The sequence below is a fragment of the Botryllus schlosseri genome, chromosome 7, assembly GCF_051294905.1.
Source record: "Botryllus schlosseri isolate E-star chromosome 7, Bs_hap1, whole genome shotgun sequence".
NCBI lineage: Eukaryota > Metazoa > Chordata > Ascidiacea > Stolidobranchia > Styelidae > Botryllus > Botryllus schlosseri.
The window spans coordinates 23,572,417-23,600,144 of record NC_137242.1 but is presented as its reverse complement, the minus strand read 5'-3'; the positions used below and the strand labels follow the sequence as shown (position 1 = coordinate 23,600,144).

At 40.3% G+C, this 27,728-nt stretch overlaps 1 protein-coding gene and 2 non-coding genes across 3 annotated transcripts in view; 1 reads left to right on the top strand and 2 right to left on the bottom strand.

The window, feature by feature from the left end:
* LOC145442848 (bystin-like) overlaps positions 1-27,728 on the top strand; it is a 360,604-nt gene that overhangs the window by 163,018 nt on the left and 169,858 nt on the right. The window lies entirely within an intron of this gene.
* Positions 1,124-1,195, bottom strand: Trnaq-uug (transfer RNA glutamine (anticodon UUG)). The gene has a single exon. It is a non-coding gene; the product is annotated as a tRNA-Gln (tRNA).
* Positions 1,562-1,633, bottom strand: Trnaq-uug (transfer RNA glutamine (anticodon UUG)). Its single transcript has one exon. It is a non-coding gene; the product is annotated as a tRNA-Gln (tRNA).

Genomic DNA, 27,728 nt, shown 5'->3' with positions numbered 1-27,728 from the left:
CGGTAAATCTGATTACGTGAGCAGAGAGGACCAGAAATTGATAGCAATTTATATGCAATTCCCGATCTTATTGACCGATTTTATCATGAATTATCGAAAATTGTCGCGCTTAGCGCAGACCCACTGATCAGTACAGCTATAATTTCGTGGCTAAAGCGAGCAACGTCATGGAGGATCGGTTTATCACCCTATGGGAGCCCAAGACTCAAGTTCCTTTTTGGACCTGACAAAGTGCTGTGTTCGTTCCTGCCAACGGGTATACAAGACACCCGTAGATGTTGAATTGTTACTGAGGGCTCCAACTTCTTCAAACACACACCCCTCAGCTCTAGCGGTAAATCAGATTACGTGAGCGGAGAAAGGATGAAAATTGTTAGCAATATATATGGAATTCCCGATCATATTGCCCGATTAAGTCATGAATTATCGAAATTTCTCGCGCCTGGTGCGTCTAAGCGTTAAAAGCTGACTGGCTAAACGGACACCCAATGTAGATGATAAGTAGGTGTAGCCTGAGGCTTCGCCCCCCAGAAGTTCGGTTTATCATCCTATGGGGGGCCCAGGATTAACGTTTTGGGAGGTGCTGACGAAGTGCTGTTACGGCCCTGAGTTGATGCAGGATATATTTTCAACTTAGAAGTTATAGCCTATATATGCTTCCATCGGACTTTCATGCATTCACGACCATGGTGCTGTAGGCTATTGCACGCACTATGCGTTGTCTACAATATTTCACCGTAGCGCACACCAAAGCATAGCGAGTATAGTGACCATCCCATACTTTAAACCGCTATTATCAGAGTCGTAAAACAGCTCAGTAGAAGCCTAAGTCATGCGTCGTAAACAAAATAACTGAATCCAAATTTGGGAGGAAAGCAAGGAAGTATCCATCGAAGCAGCGAGTTGTTGCTTCGTAAATATTGATAGCAATGAAGGACAACGGCCAAGTCAAGACTGTTTTTTCACACCGCTTGTCGACTGCATCACGTAACAGCTGTTTCGATGTGACTTAAACCTACTCTAGTTTCCTAAAATGGTTGTGTCATGATGACATTACAATTACGCTATACTCCGTGAGTTGTATATTAACAGATCGCAAGAAGTGCATTTAATGACAATATCGAGGTCCCACCGAGATTTGAACTCGGATCGCAGGATTCAAAGTCCTGAGTGCTGACCATTACACCATGGGGCCCATGCGAATCGCAGATAAAGTGAAGAATTATTGAAAATTATCGATAACTGTTTACGCCAGTTCATTGGAAGATGGTTGCTTCGTCAATCGAGGAAATATTGCTATCCTATCTTTCATTGTATCGCAGTCTTGTGGTGTATTGAAATGATGAGATTGCTATCAATAAATTCAATTGAATGTTATAACGACGAGAAAATTCACACACCGAACACGCTAACGTGAACCTCTCGTTCGTACCATACCTAATACTTATGGGTCCTAAATTTTCGAACACACTACTTAAATCAGCGTTACCGGAAAATCTGATCAGGTATGTGCAATATATGCAAGTACAAATAGTAAAGAGAACTGAGACTAACGAAAAGAAGGTCCCACCGAGATTTGAACTCGGATCGCAGGATTCAAAGTCCTGAGTGCTAACCATTACACCATGGGGCCTCGACGCGACTCAGCTGAGCATCGCAATCTTGAAAACTAGTCCTATCGGAACGTGGTTTGAGTTTCGACATAGGAATCCCGCTATGTCGCAAAACCATCGATATAATATTATACACATAAGTTATGCCAGGTGAACACACAGTATTGACAGTTTATCATTGCATCATGCGACAACACGCTGGTGTATTTTGACGGTGTTTTTGATAGCGTAGTAGGTTATACATTATCACATTATCAAAATTGATAGCAATTATGTTCGAAGGACACGATATTAAAAATTATCAATCATGAAAAGGGGTTGCGATCGATTTAATTTTCAAATACTTTATTTGGACGAAAACTTATTCGTGATGAACTATTGTAAAATGCGGTCGATTTTTAACTTCCGCTATGCGGCGGTAGTAAGATATTGATCGAGTTACTGAAATGGTCACAAACGTTGAAAAAATGAGGTGTATGGTGTTTGTTCAAACTAGATGTAGTTGATCAATGTAGTCGTATTTAGTCGCGTATCGCTGTTCACAAGACAAAAGTAAGTTGACCTGAATTATGCCTGGACGATAGCTTTGTTGACAAGTTTCCAGTTTCAGAAGCCTAGTTATGACTGAACTAGACAATTGAACTCTACCATTGTCTATCATCATTCGATCTGCGCAAGCCTCTTGATTGAATGTATCTCCGAGAAAACCAAGAGCGATTGTACTGTGCCTTTCAATCAAATCGTGGAAGATTCATTAGCCCTGTTCATATGTGAAGTAGGCTTACGATTTAGATGCGTTCGCCAGTCAGGATGAAATAGTACATGTCGTACGAGATGCGTTCAATAACAGGATTAGAATGCGTTCCCGCGATCTGACAGATGCCATAAAATAGGCCACACAGTGTACATGTTGTAAACGATGTTCAGTCACTAATATAGCATGAAACTCATAATATTTACCTCCTGGTTATTGCATAACTCTTTGAACTAAAAACGGACTTGCGAACCCGGCTTCGGGCGCTTTGTGAACGGTAGTTGACCTGCGTCTTATTATGCGGAGTCGTATATCTTACTTCATATTTAGTTTTATATGCGAAATGCGCTCTATAAAGCTTTATTACCCTCTAGGATTAGATGATAGCATCGCATACATTGTGATTACGATCGACCTCGCGAGTTGGATCTTGCCTGAAATCATTTATCGGCCAAGCGTGTGACATGGATATATTTACGCTGTTTTCCACTGTCGCGATGTCTCTGCTTTGCACGGTTTCGAGCACGAAGCATGTCGTATATTGGGATCAAGACCTCATTCCAAAGTGAGTACGCAGTGCTCGTGTTACGAGTTTTGTTATTCCTTCCAGCTGATTCTACTTCCGTCTTCATACCTTTACACTGAGATCACTTCTCTGTCTAGAATCAATGATTGAATATTGTCTAAAATCAATGATTGAATATTGTCTAAAATCAATGATTGAATATCGACATTTTACGTGATATGTGCGATACTTACATTTGGGCAATCGCAATATTCGCTGATGACGTGCTGGAAGTGTAATCAGCGAATTGAGCGAATTCAATATGGCGATTCGCGCTCGCTCGGGAAAAGGAAATCCTTTTCCGCGGGCAGACTCGTCTCATTATCCCGGCACTATCTCATGTATGACTGTCGGTATCAGGTGCTCTATTTGGCATTATCTGAAGGGCGTAGGACTTTTCAATAATTGACCATCTGGACTTCCATATCAACGCCACCTGGATGTACTCGTAGCAATTTTGTAATGACAGATGAAACTACTCTGTGAATGTCAACATTGACTTTTGCTACTGCTGCGTGTTTATTTCTTGAATCGTTAAGTGGTTACCGGTGGATAAGTCGATGCATATTAATTGTGAACGCTACCCGTTCCAGTAGTAAGGCACTGTCAAAATAGTAATCTCAATATCTACGATAACAGCACGCGCTGAAGATATTATTGACTTCGATCCATGTTTTTCAAGCGCAGCAAAAACTATCTTTGGTGTTTCGTGAAAGTATGTTACCATGATAGGCGGTCTGTATAAGCAACAAGCATTGCCGCGCCGTGCGGGTGCCATAAAGAGCGATGAATTCGAAATTATCGCCGTTTAACTTTGTACGAATAGTACCGCGGCCAGTTCAAGTGTACTAAAATTCGTTCCACCAGTCGGAGCTAGCATTGGCAACGTATCAATTGTTCTTCGAACCGAAATAAAACGGTCATAAAAAGGTCGTAAAAATCTGCGCATGCTCCGATTGAAAACGCGGATTGGTTTTTATGAGCGCGAGGAATAGTCGTTGATTGTAATTTATTCATTTCGAAAACCTTGCGTATTTTTCAATCGGGATATTCCTAATATATATTAACAGCGGTGATACTGCGCATTTTCTACTATTCAGCGGCCAGTTCACGCACTTTAGACTTGGCGTTATTCATACTCTTTACTGCACCACCCGAATCACATCTTCGATACCAGACTTGGAAAACTAGATAATTCTAGCTGTCTAGTTAGAGCAATTAGTGCGAAATTACGGTAATGCAATTGTAATCTAATTTGTAAAATTTTCTATGCTCTCATTTTAATTCCAATCTAATTTCTGGTTTTCCTTAAAATGCTACAGAAGAACTGTACAGTGCGAAACAAGCCAAGTTTCGTGTACACGTGTACAGACATTTGTCATTCTATGATAAAGGACTCTGATTTGGACTTGATTCAATTGTCAAGTTTTCGCGAATTCAGTATTTCTAATTCTAGTCAAATTTGAAATATGCTGTGTAGCTATAATTCTAACTCTAATCAAATTTTTCGATGCATTTCACTATATGGTATTTTCAGTATGGTATATGGATCCAATTCATTGCCGATGTAAAGATAGTGGCGACATGCGTGCTGTAGCTACCTAGAATCGCATCACGTGCCCAATATTGGCGGGCCGTTGCAATTAAAAACCTCATCAACCAAATCCGCATTTGCGTTTAAATCTTTCCTGGAGGCGAGCAGCTTTGCACCGAATACACAGGCTCGGCTTTGTATCCATGAGTCGGGCCCCGGCATTGATGCGGTCTCTTGAAATGAATTGTGCAATTTCGTTACTGCTCGGTTCGGTGGGCACAATTATGACATCCGCATTTCTGTAATAATCATCACTGCTTCGCCGTGAAATCTGACAATTGATTACTTGAGCTTCAGTCTTATGACTAGAGTAAGTTGAAGTGTATTGCGCGAGCTGAAGCTTGTTCGACGACTTCATCAATACATTATCGTTTCTCGTTCATATTTTGCCCATGGATTTACGTACTGTAACGTTATAGATCAATGGTTCTTAATCGGTTTATGTTTCAGTGAGGAACCCTAAATTACTTTTTATGGTTACATGGGAACTTGGTGCGAAAAGATATCTTGGACTGCTCAATAAATTCAGAATTATGGACAGTCAAATGTCTGAGTGTCATAATACCGAAATTTTGGGAGCTTATGACTAAAAAAAGTCCATTTCTTTTGCTTGTGAGTTGTGGTGGGAGCCTGAGAGCTGAAAATTGTTGATATACAATGTTCTTCCTAATTCTCTACTGTTCGCCGACGATTACCCCTGACCAGTGTCAGCCAAAAATGTTCGGGGTTATTTCAATATGAATATAATATTTAACTGTATATTGAAGTTGTGTGCATCCAAGAAGCTCTTCAAATAAGGAAAAATAATACACTGTCAAATAAAAGGACAGAACTGGTAAAAGACAATGTAGTTTTATAGTTCTAGTTTCAACATTCGCCCGCGGACCCAATTTAAGAAACTGTTTTACATAAAGATGCTGAGATACCGGCATTTCGAATACGGGATAACAAACCAGTATTATAATCGCCACTGGGCTCCATGCAGCATATCAGTTGTTCTTAAAACCTGAATGATAGGTCTTACAATGTTCGGGGTGGCTTACAATAGGTTTCGTTGATGTACGAAACAGCACCATGCCTTACGTGGATAGTGTGTTTGGTGGTCACGTCAACCGTGCGATGCCACCAAGCCGGGCAATCAAGGTCTTACAGGCTGTAAACCGGTGCCAAAAAATCTGCAGACATCCCAATTTTGAGATAACGCGTGTTATCCCCAATCTTCCGAGCTTGCGATGCACATTTAATTGCGATTATCTTATGTCACGGTTGGGAACTCTCTAATATTGCGCGTTTATGCAGTTTCCCGCGGTTACACGCAAGCTAACGAAATCACTTGACGGCCGAAATTGGTTCACTCCAAAGTCCTCTCGACGCCGTCGCATACGCTTCACATCAAAGGAAGTACCCAGTAAACTAGGCGCGGGCGGCTATTAATTAGGATAATATATCACTTCTGGTTATTATTGAAGTAGTAACCTTCGGCTTGGTACAAACGATTTGAGTGTGGTTAGTTTATTGTCATCGACTACCACCGTACGTGGTGATATGTTTGGTAGTTTACATGTATAGAGACGTACTAGTCACGTGCTACTGTCATTAGTGAGGTACCAATTATGAAGTGATATATCTACACCACGAATACGACCATTAATGATCGTTCAGTCATTCACCATCATTATTAATATTCGAAATCTAAGATTCTATTACTGTATAGAAATGGGCATAGGCACGATGACTTAAATACTCGCAATTGGCCGTCATTAGAGTATTTTTAACACTATGAAGTCGCTAATTACTAAACTATATGACTGGTGACATGAAGACTAGTCTTGATTGAATAGACTGTTGCAAACGAAAGGCATCTGCACCTTTTAAAATCACAATCGCTGCACCCTTTGTGCATTAACTTGTAGTTATACAGTGAAGACTTAACTCAACTGTGTACAACTGTACATGAATTTTCACACGATGCGAGTTTAATGCAAGACCGTCACATGCAGAGCGCATTGCTTTACATCACGGACAGAAATCCTTTGACTTGATCCCGGTTCGAACTAAACGGCGCAAAGCATGTTTATTTATGACTGTCAGAAAGTGTAATCTTATCAAAATACATTGTCGACTCGCCTAGAGGGTGGATTATTTAGAGACAAATGTCGGATACGACCCGGCCGCGTTCCCGTCGCGGTGAAATCCATATTGTCCATAATTAATGTGGCGTACATCTAGCGTTCTAATGTGGCTGTAAAGATTTTAAGCCCGATCAGTTTGCTGTTATCCGGTGGGATTGAGTTAAGCGCCGTGATTTCATTGTAGCCTACTTGAAAATTATCAATTCTAATGAGAGAACGCTGTGAAGCTGTTTGTAATAGAAATGATGCTCGCAACTCATGGCGCATTAGTAAGAAAGCAAGCTACAACCACGATGCTGCGTTTCGCATATATTCATCTGCGTAGAATGGAATGAACATTGAACATTTTTCGGGGCATTAAGACAATCCTAACTCATGGTTGTATATTATTTAGAGATATCTGTGTCATTTTCGGATCGTATATCGATTGTTCAGAGTGAGATGCTGTAATCGTTTCGCGCCAAATCTGGTTTTGTATATGTAATTTTGATGAGTAACAATGCTTCTAAAAAAGCGCGATATAAGCTGTTTACGCTATGTCCGGCTATCCTTGCTCGAGACATTGTCGAATATTGTGTCAATTCCCCGTGCATCTATCTCACTAGCTCTGCCATTGGTACTGCAGTGGGTGAAGATTTTTTGGTCTTGGGCAGAGCTCAGCCAGCTCAAAGGCCGGATCGTATAATTTGATTCCAACTCGTATGCATAAATCCCGACAAGGTAGGCTTGCCAGGAAAACCGGGCAGAAATGAGTTAGATCCAAGAAATCTGATCGTTATGTATAGTTGAAATGAGATACCAATGTCTCGGGCGCTACATTAATGTGGTTTATTATGCCTGGATTCAATGTGACCAGTTGGAATAAAATTTCTCGCGGAACATTTACGCTCGTCGGAAAACCCACACTGGCTCCCACCTGGTTCCGATGAAAACATCGGTAGCCGCATAATGTCACACAGAATGGCCATTGGCCAACTTACTTTCCTAACCATAGTAACAACTGGCAACTATTATGTTCTGATCAGTATTTTCCAAATGTTTACCCAACGCGACATATCTTATCGATCGTTTAGCGCGTTGTAAATGTAACTTGCAAATATTGTGAACACTAACATCACAACAATTCTACAGTTAACCCTTGCCAAGATCGCTTATGAGTACAATGGTCTCGTCAGATTCGTATACCTCCAACGTCGATGCTGGACTGGGGGTTTATATAGTAGACTTATTACGTTTCACGGATTACTTTATCTCTCTAATACGGCATCTAACGCTCATATTACCTAGTGTGTTTCGCGGTAATATTATCAAGGCCTCGCTAACATAAAACCAGAATGATTTTAAGATTAGGATAAAATGTCGAAACGTGATCCGAACTGTCAATGTCGGTTCAGTGAAAAGTCTGTTTAGAATCCTGTTTTCAGGTATATGCATTTCTAAAGGACGCAACGTTTTCTGAACTCGGCAGAGAATTAAAAACGATGACTTAATCAAACCCTTCACATCACGATTAAAACCAATTAGGAGCTTGCTACGTAAATATTTTGGCGTATGATTTTCGTGTGATTTTGTAAGCTGTATTCCAGACAAAAAACAGTGGGAAACCGGTATACTTCCATCCATTTCCGACAGTATTACCGATATTTTCAAGCCTACGAAGGCCCGTTAATTTTGTGCACGTAACTAGCGGTTACGTTACATTACATTAGTCAATTTCGACTCGCGATCTTGGAACGCAGATTATGAAACAAGTTCCTCGTATTTTAGAAATTTAACTTGGCTGTCAATTAGTCCGATTCGAAATGGATTTAGGGTTTTGTTTGTTTGAACAGTTGTGAATAAGAGCTAGACTTCTTTTGTTGTAGGTAATAGGCGTAGTATTTGTTTATTGTTCGCAGCGGCACAACGGTAATTATTCCCAGGCTACTTCAAACCGATTTTCAAGAGAAAGCGTGGTGTAATTAGTGATGGTCATTATCGGATAAGGATTGCTATAATCGACAGCGTGTGTACTGTGTATAAATGATCATGTGAATGCAAGCATGCACTACCATCCTACATACAGTGATGAAATGTAACTTTATTTTGACATATTGAATTTATGGGCCACTAAACATTGGTACTACAATAAAGATTTGACGCCTGCAATTTGATCTGCGATTGTTGGGTTTGAAATCAGTGTGGATATTTAAATCTTAGATGCTCGGATGCGCCATGGTTCTATCACTGATTATACGATATCGATGAAACATCAACCGACCATTCGATATCCGTATATTATAGTTAGTATCCTTGCGTTCAGATGACTATAGGATACATGTAATACAACGCATACTCAACGAGCATTGTGAGGTAACAAGTTCCATTCATTTAGTTATATTCGGGATATGTTGTCAAACTGAATTTGGGTAGGGCAAAACGAACCAGGAATTTAATCACAGTAGAGTATTGGCTGCAATGATTCGAGGCGAGCGGTATAAAGATTGTGATTTTTCCAGTATCAAAGCTGCGCGTCCCTAACGAAGGAGATCTATTTTATTAAAGTTCTATCCATTGTTTCCAGCATGAGGCTATGCATGTTCAGTTCATTGTTCAATGCTCACATCAACGACCATTTTATGTAGCAGCATTACATCGAAATGCTGTAGCTGCAGTCGTATAGCTATAGGTAAAAAATATGGAAATATTCATTTTGCTATGTATAGGCCTTACTGACATTATTGTCATTCTATCTGTGTGGGAGGTAGAAACTTTATCTTTTAAATTCATTCGTACTGTATGACGACAGACGTCCTGTAACGTATGTTAAACATGTGCTCGAAACTCGAATAAGTACCGAATTATTCGGACACTCGATTCTGGCCAACCCTATAGGTATTCAAAACGAATTTTTATTCCAAGTCAAATTGGTAGATATCTTTTCCACTATGCGAAGTTGGAGCCCTCGTTGTTTGCCCGATTGCGGATCAATTGTGGTTCCTCGAACATACTAGATATACAAAACGAGAAATCGAAAATATTTAGTTTTTCCAAACTAAGTGGCCACGATTTGTACAGTAGACTGATATATCGAGCTGTTTTCAGCGGTGCCACGCGTTGAGACACTGTTATTTCAGTAGATAGATTCACTATTCAATATATTGTAAGCTAGGCCTTATCCAACAGGACTTTGCGAATAAGTCTTGGCAGGAATATTTTTCCGCATCAGTCGGGATATCCTATATTATTATCCAACAATGAACTATCTGGCCTTATGCGATGTCGTAAGATGCGTGAATTCCCGTTGTCGGAACCCATAATTTCAACGGAAACGAGGTACTCGTAAAATGTTTCTCGACAACGCAGCATTCGCGTTTTAAAATGTGTATCTGACCTTCCAAACTATAAGGTCTCTGGTCCGACTCCTGTCCGACTCCAAGGCCGGATTCTAGAAATGACCATGATCCGGCCCGTAAAACTACGATAACAATTTCCTACTGACAGGATGGTATTGAATATTGATTGAAACAATGCAAACAGGAAATTAAAAACTCAAAGATCAAACCCAGTCCTCATCTGAAGTAATTATGTAAACTTGGACTTAACATGTGGTTTATTTCCATGAACGTTTCACTGTAACTATTGGTTCGAGGGAGGAAGGGGGTAAAGCTGTCATATTCTTATAAAAAGTAATGATCCGGCTCCGAACCGGCACCGGCCAAAAATGAGAAAATCCGGCCGGATATCCAATCCGGCTCCGGTCCATGCTCCGCCCTACCGTGCGAGTGTGCGTGTGTGATTGTTCACTTTGGTATCGTCCATAGCCCATGCTAATGAGTAATGAACTTATTTCTCCTTGTACAATATCTTATTTGAACTACCGTAAGCGCGTGATATCAACCCGATTCCGGTTAAACTCAAAAATACCATTTTCTTCAAACCTTACACGCGTCACGTCATGGCACTTGAAAAACTGCGTGGTTATATTTTGATTTCGAGATTAGATCTTGAACTAACTAACTACGCGCGAGTCTTGTGTACTCAAACTATCGCGTTCGGCCGTGCTCTTGGTTATTTCAACACTTCTAATCCTCGCTTGCCTCTTTCAGTTCCGGTTTGAGACCGCCCACCGGACGTAAGACGTAAAATTAATGCGGGCTAGGTAACACTTGGTTAATGTCAATGACCTTACATATTCAAGTTACAAGGGCGATGGTAATCGTGTCTGGGATTTGTATATGGTTTGGTTTCGGACTTACTGGGGTGGTCCTACTCACGCTCATCTTGATTTCCCTGCTCAACCGGATACTAACGTTCTTCTATCGATTAGGTTTCGGTTTAGTTCGTTTTGGTGTACACCAACCGAAACTCTGTCAACAAAAGGAGTCCGTGTACCACCTAAAAATAGTACATTGAACGCTCTCTCATTCACGAAATTTCATGCTGGTGACGTCATATTTTGTGATACGATTGTTGATATACAATGTTCTTTCCAATTCCCTACTAGTTGCTGACGATTACCCCTGACGAGTGTCAGCCGAAAATATTCGGGTTCATTTCAATATGAATATACTATTCAATTAAATTTTATTTATTTATTAATTTTTTATAATATATCCAAACTTTTCCAACTCTCGCTTCACTTCTACTCGTTGGAATTGAGCCAAATTTGATATGCAACGTTTTTTTTAGCTAAGTTAACAAGTTCCAAGTTCAGCTAGTGGGCGCAAAAATTTGAATTAAGTTACTTTTAAACAACCCTATCGTACATGCAGGATGGTGATCTGATTCAATTGAATATTTTACCAGAACAATTTCATATGTACTGGTAGTTCATGCCTACAGTACTCGTACGTACAGTTTATGTGTATTGTACTTATAGTAGTTACTGTGATATTTTTACGTTCACCCGCTAAATGGCTGTAAAAATATTAGGCAATCTGACAAAGTTTCCCTCTTCCATTGTATCGTTATGAGAGCTACACAGTAACAGATATAGTACATCATATAACACTGTACCACAGGGGCGGGCAACATACGGCCCGCGGGCCGGATCCGGCCCGCGAAGGGATTTTGTCCGGCCCGCGGACAGTTTTTCGTCTTACATGATAATGTGGCCCGCCGGCCCCAGTCTTCCGAAATTCCCCACTTCTTGCTTACATACATCAAATATTAGTGACTGTATGTTATTATACACATGTATGCGCAGCGAGCGAGGGTGGAGCTTACGCGCAAGTTCGTCCAAGCGAGAAGACTTGCATTATCGGCATTTGCGATGTAGGCCTACTGAACCGTAATGTCATTTGTGGTAATCATGGTGTTTGTCGACGACAATGGTCATTTACACCAGGCCGATATTTCTTATTTTTGATTCCGTAACCGCCGACTTGTAGTACGGCGCACACTTCTAGGTTTTTGTAAGACACCGCTTATGTCAGGTGTCGCCAACTGAAGACGGGTCGGGGGCCACTTTCAAATTTCGAGGCCGCGGCCCGCATGAATTCAATATCGAGATAGACAGGCCACACAGTTTAACAACTACGCTGGCAGGCCACACAGTTTAACAACTACGCTATCTCGTCCCCTACTGAACCCCAATGCATTGATATCTTTGTAAATTTGGGGTATCGGGCTTATTGAACGCCTTGAAATCTTAATGAAGGATTGCACCGTGTGTTGATTGATCAGAGGGAAGTAGACATGGTGGTGTTTATATGACAGGGTTGGCCAACCTGCGGCCGTAGAAGCAAATTTGTGCGGCCGTGGACGCGTAATTCAATTAGTATGTGTTAGCGGCCGTCGACATGGAATTTGAATTTACGAATTGACTCCAGATTTCTTGAAAGATTTTGATTATTCTTGAAATTTTCTTCGCGCAGGGCGCGATTCAATGCGACTTCATTTTTCGATTTTAATATAGTTGCGCACTTTACGATCAGAGCCACCCAGTACAGTTGCGAACAGCAAAGGAAAATGATGCGCCTCATAAAGAAATACCAACTCGGAATCGTGTGCTCCTCACTACACCGACAATCCTGACGGGAGGTCGAGAAATGCAAAGAACAGCATGCAGCAAAGTGACCAATAATAATTGGCCAGCCCGGAGATGCATCATCCTTCATAACCAGCCCTAAATTTTCGAAAACAGCCCTCCATCAATATGATCACATGGGAGGAGAAATAATATGTAAAACTACAAATTTTAATGACGAAATCGATGAATGAATCTGAAAAATTTTTCCCGCTTGGCGCGATTATGAACAGCCAACATTATTTAATAGATTAATACGGAGTTCACCGGAAATGGACATATACACTTTAACATGAGTATTTGGCGTCCTGCTAGTTCATTACGACTATGCCCTGGAATGCGGCCGTAGGCTACATGAGTAGTCGAAATGCGGCCGTGACTGGCAAAAAGGTTGGCCACCCCTGCTGTATGACAATGCTGTTCTCAAATTAACATTGTCTTCGTCATTATTGGCGAGAAATGGCTTTAAAGTTGCATTGCTGTCGTTAAAATACATTCATTTAATACGATTTATTCCTTGTATATGTGGATAAATGGGCGAATAATGTATCGATTCAGCAATCCGGCCCGCCAAGTACCTAATTTTCCTATATCCGGCCCGCCGCTTGGAGAAGTTGCCCGCCCCTGCTGTACCATATAATTCGTTAAAGGTCTACTACTCATTTGAAGTTATGGCATTTTCCTCGCCTTTTCTAAGTTTACGGCGGCGGTATTTTGGTGTCTCTAGACTCTGAGTTTTGTACACTCCGAGATGAAGATACCGGTATGCTGTTTGATGTTTATATCAGTATTTTTTATCGCGCGAATATTAACCGCAGGCGACACTTGCCCGTGTTCTGCGCGTTTGTATCTCCCAGTGTATTTCCAAAGTATCTGATACCTCATAGTGAGTTATGATTTAATGTCTGTAAGTTTTATCGAGGCGCCACTGAGGTACCACGGCCATAAAAGTCGGCTACATTTGCTACCGGTCTGTACGCCGTAACCCACATTACTAAAGAGCAGTAAATATTTACGCCAATATAAATTGGAATGAATCAGAATTCGGGATGTAATAGAACATGATCAAACCTCTGAATAGTCATCACAATATAAATGACCGGCTGTGCTCTCGTGTACATCCAATGTGTAAAAACATAAATGAATCTGCAAAATGTCTAGCCAGCGGTGTGTTTTATCCAGCAAACGGCCGTGTTTGTGTTCGGCCTTTGAATTTGGAGTACCGAAACTATCTTATCTAGGGAATTTATTTAGCACCTGGCACTCCGGAAATTTACCGCATTCCCGATGTGTTCCTGAATTTTGCAAGGCGTTTGTTACCAAAATTGGATTATTTCCTAGCTTACCTTGCTAAGCTCGTCGGTAACGATTATTAGTCATCCATTATCGGCATTACGAACCTTTTCGTCCATGCTTTCGCAGCCAGGATTTACCTGTAATCGTGCTTTGGCGTGTGTAAATGCGCTGTTGTGGCGTACACACGACAAGCGAATAGTTCGTGGCTGTTGTTCACAGAATGAGTTGCCCCGCATAGCTCTTTCAACGCGTCCGATGGATAAACTTCGTTTGTGAACAAGGTTTATCTCCTGATAGCTTTTGATTTGTCGATTCTAATAAATTTAGCCGTTGGTGTCAATAGCTTTTGTTATTATTACATTCACGAATCGCATCGTGATGTTGGGAAAACTACATTATGACATGGAGTCTCGAATACGTCAGATGATGTTTTCAACAGACACCTCCGCTTTTGGTTCGAGTCCCAACCTACAACAGTGAGCAAACGTAGCATGTGATGTGTGATATACCAGTTAATTTTGCACGGAAATTACACAAACTGCTCCAATTATATTGCGATACCAAGCAAGAACGCGCCTATATAATGAAGTCACAACTTAATTAACTACCCAAGACTCGAGTTTTTGTATATAGTTGATGTTCATTGTTCACTCTATATATGCGCTTACCGATAATATGAAATTATACCATGACTAATTATCTCAGACATGACGTGATATGCTATGCCGGCGTACTCCTTCATTGGCGATAATAGTAACTATAACAAACCGAACGGAATAAGTGTCCTCAAAGATGAACCGAAAGACCACAGCGCTAAATCTTCACCAAGTGTTTGGCTATTGTTAGTTTACGTATCGTAGCCCCGCGCATAGTACCGCGATGTCGTCGGTTCATTTGCCTGACTTGATAATGATATAATGGGACTCTTTGTCTGGGCACTGGGCGATCAACAAAAGGGCTGTTTTTACTGGTCGGTAGGTGCTTTGCCGACTTATTTGCCTTCTGCGTCTACACCAAGTAATCGGTGTCCGAGGCTATATTTTTGTCTACGTTTGAGGAGTTTGTCTCTCCAGTAATGTATATAATTTGACTCTGACCTTCAGTAAGAAACTTGATGACGTTCTTCGTTCTGCACTACACAGCAGACATGTAGTTGTCAACTCTGCGACCCGGACAATTAGCGACTCCAATTTTCAGACGTTAGTCGACAATGGTTATTCAATGCGTTGTCAGTAGTCAACATTCTGTTGGTTAGTATCAAAGATGCATAAGGAATATATGGCTAAAACTTTTTCGACTGCCTTGTCATATAACCTCGAAAGTATTAGACAGAAGAATAACAAGTGATAATAAACCAGCTAATCCACCGAACGACATACTATTTTTGTCCGCCTTGTCGTAAAGTCAAATATTGTTAATATTCCGACCTATTTTCGCACTCACCTATTTCCAAGCGTGTTGTTTCAAGCTTAGAGTGCAATACGTCACGGATACTAAAGGCGTAGTTATTGCGCGTCCATTAATCCTTAAATTCCCGGCTACATACTCCATATCTAAGTCTATAACAACCGTTTACGCAACCACGCAATAAGTGTGTTTTTTTAAAACCTTTTCTACGCTCGATAGAAGTATGTTTAGTCTGATTCTAAAATTAAATCGCGCTGTTTTTATTGAGACGGTATCATTTGGGTTGTCATCGTTTCAAAGGGTCGTAAGGTAGAGATAGATATGCCAGTAATGTTATCCCATCAAAAACACGGTCCTAATCAGTCCGTATTTGGTAAACCGGTAATGGTCTGTTGCTAGATCGATTGGTATTGAGTACCGTAGGTTTCAGCCGTTCAGCTATTTTGTAACTTGTGCCATTTTCATCCCGGATCCGGATATAAGTTGTGAAACCAGATTTCTTCCCAAGATTTAGTGAATTATCATTAGCCAATATAGCCATACCTTGCCATCAAGTCGAAATGTACCATGAAAAATTCTAGTCACGTAATTCGGAGTCGCGGCAGGTGGCAAATGCAACCGCACAACCTACTATGTCGTCATAGTTCACATTAAATGTGATTAAATCGTCACTATCCCGCATTGATTGGGATGATGCATCATTATTATTGGGTCGTGAATCCTCCTACACGGAAGGACCTAGTGATTGGAAAGGCTAATCAGTAGAAGGCGTGTATACCTGACATTCGCAATGCAGTTTCCACAAACTCAATTTTAACCAATTATATACTGTCATCGCACAAAGATGTGTACCCGTTACAATGGTAGCCCTTGTTTTTCAACTACATGTATTTAACTGTGCATTGACATCGCCATCTTATTGCTCATAACCGGACTATTCTAAGGGGCTGTGATTTATAAGGTTCATATGTCTATGTCTATTCGTTCAATCCTTAACCTTGAATCCTGTTGAATTTTAGTTGAAATAATGTTCTCGTCTAGGCGAGAAACAGTGGGGATGAAGGCTTGCAGTTTGAGCACATATTAGCACATATTAGCATATATGTTTTTAGTTCGCTACTTTAAAAATTATTCCCCTACCAAGTATGCAAACTGGATTGTATATGGGCGTAGTACTACTGGGACAGCCTCCATCATTTCGATCTGGTAGGCTGTGGGTGTGCTCGATCGCCGGTTGGATATGGCCAAAGACTTGCTTTTGAAACTGTCATCCTCTCAGCACACCATGATCGACTTAAGAGAATATGCTTTCGGCACTCCTTCTCATATCCGTCGTCCAAGTGCCTCGATAATACCCACTGAAATAATAGTTCTTCAATCGATGAAGTAAATATTTTTAATGTATAAGTTGTTAATGCCTGTTGATCATCTCAATGACTGGACACGTGGGACCTTGTGTCTTTTTTGACGAAAACGCGTGACGAAACGCCGGCTTTGTGCGGATCGCTTCTTGTATGTCGCCGTTATTGACTCAAAATATTTTTCGTAATCCTTAAAATTCCTCGTTGACACCGCGTATTCACGCAATGAACGATGGTCCCGGAATGTACTTGGTATTTTCGATACAGCGTCGTAGACATTCGCCGTCGCACAATGGAAAGCTCAGACGGAGTGAACGCCTTAGTACCTCTGTGGAAGAGGTTCAAATATTTGCTGTGACGCATTCGAAAACTCTGAATGTGGTGGGTGGCCGCGCGAACGCCGTGGTGTGACCTGATGTGTGTTTGATTGTGAATTAGCATGTATCTTGGGTTACGTATAAGGTAGATTTACATCGTATGGTGTTCCACCGGTGGTATTCGTAGTTTAGTCAGGTGCTGATGAACGACATGTCACTCGCGGTCTTTTTAATGGGCTCTTGTTCAGGTTTGAAATACAGAAACAGTAGTAATTAGTTTCTGTAATCTATGACTACCGATCGAGAACATGTGGCGTTTTGAGAGTACAAAATGACACCCTACGATCAATCGTTCATTATCAATTTCAACTCCTCAAAATGTCATAAGAAATGCGAAAAAATGGATTACAAGAAGGACTCGAAACGTATGGTTTTAGTCTATTTCAGTCAAACGCCTACCTTGATATATATATATACATAAATAGTTACGATCATTAATATATAATGTTCTTTCCAATTATCTACTAGTTACTGACGATTGTCGGCCGTAAATATTCATTTCAATATGAATATACTATACAATTGCATATTGAAGTTCTCTGCCTCCAAGAATCTCTTCATAGAAATAAAATGGCAAAATATATGCTACGCAGAGGCTTGTACACTGAATGGAAATATTGAACCTATAAAATTAATAAAAATACGATAAAGAAGTGGCATGATAATCTCTAACACGGGCTAGGATTGATTCAGTAAAAACTGCTTGGATTTGGACTTGAGGCGTGGATGACATAAGTGGACGTACTCAAGGTCGCTCTGATAGCCGTCGAAATATCCATCCACACTTTTGAGCCCGCCAGACGTCATAATTTGTTCAGTCATGACTGGTGAATATCATCGATCACGTTTCATATATAACATCAATTTACGCATTGTGTATATAGATAAAACCTGCTGTTGTGTATCCAATACAATTAATTTCATTTTACCATCTATGTTTATGGCACTTACGGAAGCTGTATCTATCACCTCTCAATTAATCACTTAAAAAAGTAGCAAGCTATACAATACGCTTACGAAATATTCCGATGGGACGGAAAGTACCATTTCATGATTATGCAGGCCGGCAATGTGCACAGCACAAGCACATACCTTAACTTCGCACCCTACAATCAACGATGTAAAGAGAGCAATAGAGTTAACGGGCCATTGTTCTGTGTACATCCGACTGCGGGCTACCGCGATTGTTGTAACCCTGATTTTCTCGTAATACCAACCCATGAAGTTTCAAGTATTTTTCTAATTACAACACTCGAAGTGGTTCGTTACCCAAGCTTTTGACTTGTAATGTTTGCCTGGCTGTTTTTGATTGACATTGCCCTCCCACGCTCGGCTTGAATGTTCTTTGAACAAAGCAGAGTAAAGTTCGAGCGGGGAGTACCTACAGCCGCATGCCAACACCGTATTAGTAGAATTGAAAATCGTGTTTACTTAGTGGTGGTATCACAGACGAATGCACATGAATACATCTCCCAGATGCCTCGGAAGATATAAAACTCAGGATATCATCATGAGTTTTATTACTCGGATACTTCGGCTTGAAATATACCTTTTCCACTGATTCCACTGCCATATGACTGATGCTTATAAAGAACCGTACATCTCATATAGTAATGACTGTACTTGCCCGTGTGGCATGTGTGACCACTGACCAATGACCATTACCGTGCCCCTGTGCACAGCAATAGTTGGCATTGGTGGGTAGCGCAGAATCATTATCGCCTTTTGGCTTCATAAATATGTTTTTCATTTGTTCAATAAACGATCGGAATCATGCCATTAAGCAAAGTCAGGTTCGACTGTATAACCGAACCGTGTTAAACTTCACGTTACTTACCGATTGTATGCGTAGGATTGGCGCGTGTTCAAACCACCGTCAGCTATAGATAGCACATCCCTGATCTAATGAATCCGCTACGCGCTATCTTCCTAATAGCCCGAAGGTAAACGAATCACCATATTGACAACACATCTACATCTACACATTTTTTGACTTTTTCTGTTATAACGCTAAATAGATTAAGTCAAAAGTCATATTAGAAGGGCCCGGTGCGGAACTCGAACTTCTGTAATTTTCGACTGTTGCGTATACGAATCTATTGTGGAACTCGCATGTATTTCAATTACGACGCATTAAATCGTTCATTGGTGCACATGATTAAGTCGCAGATGTCTTTAAGGTAGCGCAATGTATTCAGATATCGTTTATTATACCATTTATGGTGTTTGAGACAGTTCTTAACCGGACGTGCGCAGTGACTGAGTTTTGCTGGGCGCAAATGACAATGACTCAAACTTTCCTTCAATAACAATTAGCGAGAAGTTAAAATCATAATAGTGTACAGATGTACGGTACGCGGCTATTACGATTTCATGTGAATATGTGATTTCTTTTAGGGATAGAATTTGTATATTCATACTACCAATGGAAATTGGACATCCCTGCCTGTTTTAAATTACCACAAGGCTTATCCTGTCGGTATTAATGTGAAGATTGTGTTGTCGTGACGAAAAAAGCTTTAATGCTATGGCTGCGCCACTCTATTTTCCTTGTTTTTCAACGATAATATATAAGTTTTTCGGAAGACCTTGAATGCACCACTGGATTAAATTACACTTGTAGTCAAACTCAGAGCATGTTCTTCATATTCAATCATCTCTACCGCTGCAACCCTTGCCTTCATCTACCACAATTATTATATCTGACCGCTTCATGTATTGCATATGAATAACAATTTGAATATATATTACTGAATTTCTGAAAGCTTACTTCAGTCTCGCCATTTCGTTAGGGGGCAGATTTCTCATTGGATTATGTGTGTATTTACCAGTTTCACTGCGAATAAAGAATATACTAATAATAATAACCAAGTGTCTGTCCACGTGCATTGCGCGAGAAACTGCAACATGGCGTTTTTACTGAACATACTCTTTGACAGACTTTCGTTCGGAGGGTTGGAGATTAACCTTGAAGTGGACGACTACATGGACGTCTTGTGTCCGTACGCTAATCGGCACGGAGTGAAAAGCGCGAGAGGACCGCGTCGGGAGGAACTTCTTCTGAATATCTACAACGTGACGCGGTCGGACTACGATTCGTGTAATACTGAAAGTAAGATGGCTGGCGCATTTTATGAGTAGTGAAACATTCGCTGAGGCCACGGGCAAGACTATTTTTCTCTGTATAAACTCCTTCGCGGCTATCTGGAGATGCGCAGATATAACTGTAGAAAGGCATACACCTTGCGAAAGAAGCTTTAACACTGCTTATCGGTGGGTGGCACAGTCACAACACCAATATGTTGCGAGTTCGAGTCCTACCAACTACCATGGCCTACTCTAGAATTCCTACCTCATTCTTGCAGGTTTATTAAGGCTCCCCTCGACATCTGAACCGCGTAAACGGTGTCGTAACACGCATAGAAATGGGCTGTGTCGTCAGATACGGATTATAGTAATACAGGATATCGGCCTGGTTCAAAGCACCACGAATACCACGAATAACTATTGTTTCTCAGCCGCTGGTCCAAGTGAACTTTCTGACCAGTCCGCCAAATATACAGTATTTCAATTTTATTCTCAACTGCTAAATGTAAGAAGTGGAAGGCTTGTGCAATAATTAGTGAATAAAAATCAAATTTTAAACTGGTTAGGAAATTTTGAAAGTAATTTAAGACGCTTTCTGGCGTGGTAGAGTATTCATTATTTCACAACGCTGTAGCTTTTGTACCAAGCTGTTTTAAAGTAATCAATAACTGATTTAAGACCAGTAAAAAGGGTTTTTAAACAGATCTTGACGAATTTCGACAGAATAATTTAGAGAAATTTCTATAACAGAGTCCAGGTAACAGCTGAGTCCCATTTCAAAAGAAATGCAACAGCTGAAAAAAGTTGATGATTTTAACAGGATGTTGCCTGGTAGAAACTTCAATAGAAACGCGCATACAACAGGTGTTATGACTATCTAAAATATAAAAATCTCAGCGGAAAAATTCTGATTAAATCAAAGTTACAATTCCTTATTTTCAGTTGCGTTTTGTCGTAATTCCACGACGATTTGATTTTGATTTTCGAAAGATGACACATTTCCGCAAACTAATACATTTTAGTAGCACTTACTTGTAATCAACTAAAATGGACGGCCGAATCAAGATCTGAAGTAATACTGTCGGACACCATGACCTTCTACGTGTCTCTGTGGATCGTTGTCTATGGAAATGAATTACTGTATGTGTATCCTTCAATTATATGACATCTTTCGAAGTCATTAATTCATTGGCTGTGATAAAAAATTGAATCATATCAATGAACGCGTTCCTATTGTGCGTATCTGTAGAAATGACATTAATTGGTAAGTCAGCGTTTGGCAAACTATATGTCCTTTTGTATTCTTTTGTGAATATCTGGGATAAACTTGGCTCCCTGGCCAGCATCAAATTGCGACCGTGTGGCTACGGATTTTCGACAGTTTAAACAAATTCAACAGTCTCCGCATATTTACTCGAATTTCTAATCTACGAAATCTCCTAAATTGTTTCAACAACGCTCGTCCGGCGACGGTGTTTGATGTAGCTTCGACATCTCTTTTGTGACACTTTAAAAAGCGATTACATTGTTTGCGAAATCGTGAGGTTGACGATTGCTGGCCGGGTTTGCATGGGATTCGAAGATGTGCCAGCGCGCGACGATTCGCAGCCTTGTGCACACACGATCATAGGTGCATTGTTGTGTGTGGAAAAGTAATTTGCTAGAGCCAGACTAGTGCAAACCACTGGATTTAAAAAATCCGCAACTACAGAACTAAAACTATTGACTACTCGCTTTTCAGAATCCTCAACTAGTACCAGAACATTGGTTCTTGATTCATGCTATACATGTTCCCTCCAATTCTCTACTAGTTGCTGACGAGCATTTATTTCGATATTAATATATTACACAATTGTATATGGAAGTTTTCTACCTCCAAAAAGATCTTCCATACCTAGAACTACTAACGAACAGTAGGTATAGTTACCTTTAAACTATACCGATTTTATATTTACTTACCTTTTTAAAAAGCATTGTAATAGCACTAGCGCGAAAAGACGACGGTTCCGAGTTGAATGGTTCCTCGAATTGTGAATGCTATAATCTATTTTCTAGGCTATTAAGAAGCCTGCTTCTAAATGTGTCTCATTTTCCAAGATGGAATCATGCTGCAAACTTGCGATTCTCCGTACACGGAGAAGAAACTCACCACGAAATTTCAAGAACGCAGTCCGTACCCGTTTGGCTTCACCTTCATGCCCGGAGCGACCTACTATTATATTTGTGAGTATCGTTTTTAGTGAAATCTAAATCAAGCTACATGTCCCAAATGACGCGACTGCTTTGGTCGCAAACCTAGCGTAGTTTTAATACGCGTTTCGACAAAGGCACTCTTTCCATTGGCACGGTGTTGACATGTTATTGTTAAACTTGTAAGGCGGCTTGTTTTCGATTGCGTGTGGTCACAAATCAGAATGTATACGTTGCATCAGTTCTCATGTGTGAAATCAATCGCACACAATACATGACTCCGCGTTTTGATTGCGCGTATTAAAATATTTAATGCCCAATGGCGAATATCAAAAGTTCAAAAACACTTTCGTATAAACTATGAACTCAAGTTTCGTAGATGTCTCCCGGAATTACGTTGCCATGAAATTCTTTACAATTATTGACAATGTACATTCCAAGTCACAATATACATCTCAACACTTAAATGGCTTCCAGTTCCAAGTATGTTTCATAAGAAATGCCATCGCTTTAACCGAAATAGACGCACAGCACGAGTTGTATGATGTCTACTCGTAGAAGGTATATAGTACATAAATTTGTACGAATGTACATTCGTCAATATTACAATAACTTTTAACATATGGCTTGTACGAATTTGACTTTGATCTTGGCATCAGTCTTTGATACCAATAATATACAATTGAATGGTATATTCATATTAAAGACCCGAGAGTGTTCGGATGACACTCCTCAGAGGTTAATCAGCAGCAACTATAGTAGAGGATTGGACATAACATTGTATATCAACAATGCGATTCATCGCCAGCCAAATATATTCGGGTTTATTTCAATATGAATATACTGTTCAATCGTATAATGAAGTTCTCCCCCTCCATGAAGCTCTTCAAATATCAAGAATAGTAATATGCTATTATTGGCCCACAGTTGTAGCTACCAGGTATACGTCGCCATAGGGAATATATACATCATGGGTCGCATACTCACATTGTGGGGTATACTCTATGCACCAATATTATTTGTTTGTACTAGCATGTTACCTTGTTGGAATATGCCTGCTGTGCGGAGGCGGCATATTGTGTTCATAATTTGTTACATATGCCCATCCTAATGTGGGCTACTTGTGTTGTAAACCCATGTATTTCAATAGCGTGTCAAATCAAGTATTCGGTGTACGACGATTTATCATTACGGCAACATATTTGGTTCGATGGCTAATCCCTGAGCGCTTAATGTATTGTTACTGTTCAAAGCAGAAAGATATTCTTATTGCTCTCCTGTGTCGATAATGCTGGATTTCCGACATGGAAAGCTTTGATCTCACTTCATTGAAGTGCTATCAAACGTATTTCAACGCTGCGCATCATAAAGCTATTACGTCAATTTGACATCAACTTTTTCGGATCATGTGCGGTATGGCTGTGGCGTCAATAAATTTTATCAATCGCTATTTTCACAATCATCTCATTACTTACATGTTGTTATTCGACCGGTATCAGTAACGCGTAAACATATGTCAAAATGAGTTGGAAATATCTACAAACGTTCGCGTTTATGAATTTACGCGAACTTCTCGATTCAGTTCGACATTTGGCTGCATTGCGTCGGGTGACTTGATTAACTGATCGTAAATTGCGAAAGAGATTGTCGGCCGCAATCGTGTCAACACATATCATCGTCATAACCGAAGCTTGACCCCGTACAAGTGTCCTTGACAGCTAACGTCAAATAAGCGATCGCTCATTGTTTACGTTCTTTGATTGTTTGTTGAATAATATTTCGGAGTGGCAGGACATCTCATAAAATTTTCATCCAATCTGAGAAAGCTTTGGAGAATGGAAGATCTATCAATTCATTTTCAAAGGATTGTGATGTCCACCGTGTACGGGTGTCACCGCGTTCTATGCTGTCCACAGTCAAATGTATACATTTTTCGTAAAAACGCATATTCTCTTGGAGGTGCGGAGCTTCACTATACCATTGAATATTACATTTATATTGATATAAACCCGAATATTATCGGCTGACCCTCGTCACGGGTAATCGTCAGTGACTAGTAGAGAATTTAGAATAACACTGTATGTCAAGAATCGTATCAGGTTGCTGGACTAAAGTTATAAGTTTTATCAAGGTAAGGTAACAAGCTTTTCACTCGCGATTCCACTATATCGCAGTGTTGCTGGGACGACATGTGCGTCTCCAACAGCCTAATTGTCGTAAATAATGTTTGGGTAAACTTGTAGCGATGGAAGTATGACAACAAAACTCGGTACGTTGGTTTTTATGCATACAGTCGATGTGAGTCGCATGTGAAAGCTCGTCAAGGAAATCTATAGATATGTGAAGCCACGTTAAACTCGTGAAATTACACCTGTTGTATAGCCAATGAAAACATATCATATCTATAGTATCTCAATAACAGAATTGAACGACCAGGACATTTTCAGATTTTCTATCTTAGAAAAAAAAAATAATGATAGCCACCTAGTTTTTATACAGTTCTCCTGTAACATTTTCAAGAAAACTAAAAATTAGGTTAGAATCAATATTCGAGCATAGAAACATTTCAGAAATTACATTAGAATTATCAAGCCGTCCAATGTCCATGCCTGTCCGATGCAATACCCGGTATAAGGAGCGAGATGTCGTGCCTTGGAATGTGATACAGCGCCTCCAGCGAGACGCTGGTTTCGCGTGGTTGTGGCTAAAGGATTAATTTGTTTGTTCACTCGAATCCAAGCAACTTCCAGACATGCTCATAAATCACAAAACCCAAACTAGTTTTGAGAATGGCCTCAAGAATCGGTGATTTAGCCTTTCCTATATTATGTCGAAGACATAAGGTTATGAGAAACTAAACGAACTGTAACGCAAACAATGATGATATGTCTGTTATCCGCTAAGCTTCCGTATAGTAGAAATAAATTGGGCAAGAGAATTGAGGATTGTCTGCCTATTATACACATCCAATTGGCCGTGCCGTCTGCTATCTGTGAACTCTCGGCGGTCTTGACGGCACTTGTGAATGATCGCTGTTAATGTTAATATATCGAAAGAAAAACGCATCCATCGGGAACAACTGCGAATTCGCCCTGAACTGTAAATACATGGGTGGAATTAGGTGCAGATATCAGACCTCCATTATAGCGTATAGACTGCAAATCAAATCATTGGGACTTACCGGCACCTGGTTTTTCTTTGACACCCATTTCAATGTGCGAATACAAATACGTATCATATCATATCTTCATATCTGCATTCACGTTATTGGTAACATGATCTGATTTTCTACAGATGTGTTGAGTTGAGTAAGTTTCTGTCTTGTTATCTGTCATTTTAGTCCGCTCGCGAGTGCGGATTCGCGCACAAGTAAATTCCTGCGATATGTTGACCCCGCGATTGACAGATTTCGTGTTTGCCAACGCGGTGGAAATATCGTCCGACCGGCGTATTATTTACCCAAAATACGGTGAAACATAATTCAACTATTGTACAGAACTCGTTGTTCATTACTCGCTTTGATCTCGCCACATGTCCCGTGCGCGACAGGCATTTTCTTTAATTAGACACGTCCGAAAGAGGTTAATCTAAACCGCATATTCTTCGACAATTTCAATGCGAAAGCGCGGGACGGCTCCTTGAATAAAATTGACCGAAAAATCAACAGCGTATGATATATGGAGCGCGGACAAAGGCAGCGTGCACAAGTGGAATGGGACGCAGAGCAAATATGACTGTATTTGCACAGGGACGTTTTATCTTCCCCCACCGTTTCTATCGCGTAAATTTCAGACAGCGCCTTGTGATGGAGAAGACGGGCGGAAAGTTAAACCCCGGGCCCCTTCCAGTAGCGTGTTGACTCAAGTCTTTGAGAGTCTTGTTACGTGTGTGTACATGTTTTTGTTCGAGAGGCCGAGATTGAGATAAGCCTCACGTGGGTATTACATGATTTATTCCCGATAAACCGCCGCTAAAGGTCACTTTTCAACAATGGATCCGCACAAAAGACACTCTTTCAGTGAGGTGCCATCCGCTAACCTACCAAGCAGAGTTCAATAACTGCAGAAAAATTTCAGCTTGGATTCGAATAAGAATCACTGAATTCCCAAAAACTTGGAAATTGAGTTGGGGAGGGACGCAACAAACATTAAGTTCAGTTTATATCAACTCAGATTTTATGCTCATAAGCATGAGAACGGCAAATGTCTGTACACCGAGCTTAACTCGTTTTGCACTAGCGCTATACACTTCTCCCGCAGTATTTCCAGGAAAACCAGAAATTATATTAGAATTAGCATGAGAGCACATAAGAACATTACACAGATTAGATTAGAATTAAATTATCGACATTTTGCTCAAATTGGTCAAATGTCTACTATCAACTAAGCTACGCATTCAATTGTTAACAACTAACCTGCAATTACACAGTACGCGTCTATAGTTGGACCTGAGGGCCGCTAAGAACCCTTTCTCTTTGCTCTTTACAAAATGCGCATACTTTTCTGACTGCTACTTAACACCATGCCGGTATATGATTATTTGCTGTTACATTTAGCCAAACCACTGGACGATATCAGCAACGGATGCAACGAAGATACAATGCGAATGATGATACACGTCCACCGACGAGGAAGAGGTATTAAAAGTTATAAAACACTTTTGAAATGATACAAGCATAATCATCTTGGTGTTGTGTCTTGTGTGTGCTGTTAGAAATGAACTATGTGCCAGAGCAGATGATATCGCTTATAAACTTATATTGTGATGTCATTGCGAATGTGAGGTCATAATTAGAATCGTTCTATTTACGAGAATTCTAACTGATAGTATGTCATTATTGTTCGAGTTGAACTTGGACAACTTGAAATTTGACAACTTTTCCACCAAATTACTCTAGAATTATAATTAGATTTCATTTCGAATTACTGAATTTGCAAAAACTTGGAAATTGGATGAAATTCTGAATTTGAAAGAAATACAAAAAAAATCAACTTCATTTCATATCATAACAGAGTTCATTCTAGAAACGAGAAATTAGATTAGAATTGAAATTAGAAAATAGTAATATTTCGACTAATAAGACAACTAAAATTGTCAAGTTTACCCAAGTCTTTTCATGGTTAATCTTTCTACCGAAGAAGTCCGCTGATCAATTATCTTGTATTTCATATTTCAACCGCATAGAATTTAGCATTAATGTACCTATTGCGTTTCAGTTGCTAGTCAAGGCGGGCGCAGGCGAACTATCACTTACCATTCGAAAGAGAAAATAGATGCGACGCACCACGACAAGACACACGGTGAGATATTACCGATTGCAAATTTGTATTTGTAGATTGCAC